Source organism: Vanellus vanellus (assembly GCF_965231255.1).
Source record: "Vanellus vanellus genome assembly, chromosome: 4".
Lineage (NCBI taxonomy): Eukaryota > Metazoa > Chordata > Aves > Charadriiformes > Charadriidae > Vanellus > Vanellus vanellus.
In genome coordinates, this window is record NC_138909.1 from 64,045,435 (window position 1) to 64,050,343 (window position 4,909).

Consider the following 4,909-nt stretch of genomic DNA (forward strand, 5'->3'; position numbering starts at 1 on the left):
TTATGAGTACTGAACAAATGTGTATACTTTCCTGTGCCAGACTTTGACTTTGTTTTCAAGCACTGTACTGTGGGATTGAGTGGCAGCTTTGTTAGAAAAAGAAGTATATTAGGGTTTCTACTTAACCCTTTTAGGACTGAACAATTTCTTCCCTTTAGAAACTGTAAAATAAATGAGCAGTTCTAACTTTGTAAACATTCTGTCTGTGTTCAGCACTGCATTTGCCCCATCTGGAGGTGCTATGCTAATGTCATATTTTTTTTTAAATCCTGTAGCATGTGTATACATTCAGTCTTAAAAGGGTTATTTTTACAAACTGTGCACCTGTAAAGTTTCTTAGCAATAAGGTAGAAAAATGAGCAAGTTTTTACCATAATTTTGTAGAATTAATTGCTCAGTTCCATATTTCATCAAGAAAAACCCTGCAATATGGGCAGTTTTGAGGATTAAATAAAAGTGAAATGTAAACCACATAAAAGTGTTTTTGTCAAGTGTACTCTGTGTGTGTATGAGCATATACTATCGTGTTTTTTTTTTTCCTACAAGGCTAAAGATAAAATGCCATGTTACTGTTGATGTGACAAACTTAATTGAATATCTGTATGATATCATAAAAGCGGTTATGATTTGATCAGGTGTTGAAACTTGCCACGGTTTTGTGGATTTTTTTCAATGTTGATTTTTTTCAATGTTAACCAAGGAATATGATTTTTTTTTTTTTTTTTTTTTTTTTTGCGAATGAACAGTGAGGTCATCTATGGAACCAGAACAACACATAAGAAGACCAGCCCCAGGAGTGGAAAAGTCATCAGTAGTTGTGAGGCTATGCACACTGGACTCCACTTAAACGGGATATGGAATGTCCACTCAAAAAACCTATATCGGTGTCATTCTTGCTTGTATTATTGCTGGAGTTAGATAAGAAACTGTTTTTTCCAATAATGTAAAAAAAAAAAATCCAAACCAAAAACGGTTCACTTTTTTATATTATTTATTAAATAAGAAAAAATGAACTGTGTTTAATTGTTTAACTTTAGCAACTTTATTATTGCAAGTAGTATACCTGACTTATTTTCATCCTTTTCTTAGTTGCAGACGGTCTGATGTTTCTTCCAGTTGGTTAATAATCAGAACTAGAAATTTAGCAAGCTAGCTTATTTCTTGCTTTGACAGAATACTCTAGTACGGCCACAAGAAACAACTAGAAATTACGCGCTCTTTTAGTTTGCAAGCACAAGTGACACAGTCGCTTGAAAAAAGTTTCTGAGATGGGAAGCGGACACAGCAGAGAGAGAATTTGGAATGGCAGAAACCTACCAGTGCCAGGTTTGTATTAAAACTAGTACAAGAAGTACTGGTTTATGCAAAAGACTGCAAAGAGGGCCGAAACAGTTATTAAGAAGGTGTGGCAAGGGCAAGAGAGAGATTTCATTGGGGGAAAAAAAAAAATAGATCATTTGACTATAAAGAAACACTACAGATTTGTATTGAAACATCTGCGAAGGTGAGTGCCGTTATTAAGAGACATGAGATAGCCACAAACTCAACAGTGGTAGAGCGACTGTTTGAAACAGGGACAGTGTGGGCAGATTACATTTCAGAATTATTTCAGAGATTCTGCAGTCTCTTTCTGGAATGACAAATTGATTCTTCTGGAACACAATAGAAGTTAGACCTGTGGTTTTGGAAAAGAGAACAGTCACTTGCTAAACTTTAGTGTTGGTATAGTTGGAAGAAACAACATGCAATAGTGCTGGTCTTAAATGAAGAACTACAGATATAAAAAAATCTTCATCTAAACCTTGGCAATTAGCTATATATAGATAGTCTCAATAGTAAATACTGTTCAAATCCAGAGTAGAGGATTAAAATGAGAATGGTGTGAAATTACTTGGCTAGAAGATAGTATTCTTTTGGAGGATTACATGCAATGCCATTTCAGAACGTGTGGAATTACAGAACTGGGAGAGAGGTAGTTTCCCTTTCATAGTGCCTTGTTTAGGTTGGAGCTGCATGCTTCTGAGAAGGGTAGAAAGACCTCTACGTGCTCAAGTTGTGTGTCTGTAAAGGATATTTATTTCTGATATCCTGTAACACATGCTTAGTGTGAGGCCAAACGCAGGGAGAGTTACAGCCCATATTATTTATTTAAATATATTTTTGTATGGCAGATCAACATTAATTATGTATGCTAAAGAGGTAAGTTGATGAAGTCTTGATTCTCTAGAAGCAAACTTGCAAGCTAACTGCTGTCTGAAAAAGATCCGATAAAGCCGTCTGACTTTGACATCCTTCAGATTCTGTATCTCCCAAGTATGGAAAAGGATGGTTAAAAGTTTGCTGTTGTCTTTTTCCATGCGCTATTGCCTTTGTATGCTAGTCTCACTTCCCTTACTTCTCACCTGTGCTTTTCCAGATCCTTAATTAGTTTACACATTCTGAGAAAAACTGCAAGTTTTGCCGCATAATTTAGGAGAGCAGAGTTGCTGGTAAGGTGAACTATAACTTTTGAGACCGTGCTGTCATGTCTCTGCTGTTTCCACCGTTGTGCTGTGGGGTGGGGGAGAAAGAAATGTTAGTTGGTTGTTTTTTAAGCTGCTTGTAGGTACATTGAATGGAAGTTTCTACAGATCTGGCCTTAATGATCTGCAGGTCTTTATCTGAAGATAACACGTGATTTGGAACCATATAAAGGTGCCTTTGAATCTTAATCTGAATTTAGAAATTCTTTGCTTTTTATTCATCTTTAATTAAACTTGTTGTCATGTTGCCCCCGGTCTATGTTCATTAAAACCCTACATCTTCTCTGCTTTGAACTAAAATACTTTTGTTCTCTTTGCTGATTTGTTCACTGGGAAATTTGTCTGTTTCCACCTCTGTGTTTCAAAGGAAAGATGGGACCTTGTGCCATTCCAGCTACTTCTATGCCCTACCTCCATCTCTTGCTTACTGCTTTAGCTTCTCCCAAGTGACTTGACTTTGAGGCCTTTGACATACAAATAAATAATAGCAACTGCATTCATTTCTTCATTGCTATACCAATACATTAAGACATTTATAATAAATTGCTATCCATTAGCCACCCTTTACAGAAGGAAGGATTTCATTGCAGAAACCGCAGCCTTGCAAACCGTATAATTGGAATCCTTTTAAGAACATCATAGTTCTTCTCCAAGAATAACTTCAACAATTGTGTAAAAGATAAAACACAGATCTATATGTACTCTGTTTTCTGCCTTGAAATTGTCTGTTTTAATAGCCAGCTGGGCACAAACGTACAATTAGTTCTTAAAATCTCTGAGTGAGTTTAATTCTTGTTTAAATCCAGTGATGTGGTTTTTCGGTTTTGTTTTAGTGAGACAGTTTGTTCTAGTGTTTCTTCTTGGTTTTGATAATTCTGATAGAATTGCACGTAATCTGTTCAGAGCTAATCCAGCCAAGGTATCTGAGCTGTCAAATGGGACGTGGTCCTGAGATCCATGTTGGTGTGTTCAATACATATGGCAAATGTGACAACAGTGACTTCAAACTTGGTTTTTTGGTGTCTGTCCAAGACAGCTTTGTGTGATACTTCTGGTATGGACGTGTAGTTGCAGAGTTTAGTTCAGTGTGAACTCTAAGTATTTCTTTACCTGCATAAACATGTCTCATGCAGCACCATATAGATAAACACACACAGCAAACACCCAGACACCAATGGTGGGTTTGTATCTTGCCGGCTTCCATTGTTCCCTTTCGTCCCTAGTAATCTATTCCTGTAATATCTTAAATTATGTCTTTTTCCTATTCTTGTACTTTTTTCTGTTTGTTCTCAATTAGGTATGCTTCAAATTCCATTTCAGTTCTCTCACTGTCAACAATTTTACTTTGTGGAAATGGGGAATGGGGAGCCAGAGGATTCATGGTGATTGAATTTACTGCCTTAAAAAAACATAATTGGGAATTCCCCAAAAATGTGAGAGATTCAGCAACATTATTAGATTTTAACACGAAAGAAATCATTAGGTTAGGAGATGGTATATCTGATTTTGTTTATGTACTCATATCTTGGCCTTTATGAAAGGTGTTCCTATACTTTGCCTTTGAAAGAAAGAATTTTAAATTTCTCACACTGTTTAACATAATTCTGTGGAATCCTTTGTTTGCAAGATTGAGAAAACAGGCACCTCAACATATTGACAAGGCAACTGCAGATTTGCCTCTTGATGTCAGTGCAGTTTCCAACACAGCATCTGCTTTCTTCTTCAGAGGGAAAAAAGCGAGCGGTCCCAGTGTTCCTTTATCTTGCTCAGATTTTATAGGTGTTGCAGCCTGATTTGTATAGCAGTAATTTCAAGCACTGTGATTAAGTGTAGTCGCTAAGGTGGCACACTCTGGCAGTCTGCGGTAATAGAAAGCAGTAATTCTGCTGGGTATTAGTGCAGAGTGCCATACGAAACCGTTACCTCAAAAAAAGTATTAAATATTGTATTGACAAAGCGGGCAACTTACACAAAATTCTTGATGAAGTAGGAGTTTGTTGTTTTTTTTTTTTCCCCAATTGAAAATGTCTTGTGGCAGTGCTGTGCAGATTACTGCTTAGTTATTGTGAAATTCAAGATAGAGTTCCAAGCAAAATAAACTATTTCTGAAGGGCCTGATGTGGATTAACCTTCGTGTGGGCATGCGTATCTGTGTTGCCGGTCCTTTTGACGCTCCCTACTGCTTTTAAGAGCATGCCGGGGTTTAAGGAGCCGTCTGTGTTTTGGACTTCACTTGATGTGATGACCTCAGTTGCGAGACTGACATTTGTGTCATCTTCCCAGTTTCACACATTCAGAAAATTTTGGACTTCTAAATCAATTTTTGATAAACAATTTTACCTTGGAGATTTAATAGACATACAAATCAAACAATGGTCTGAAAAAAT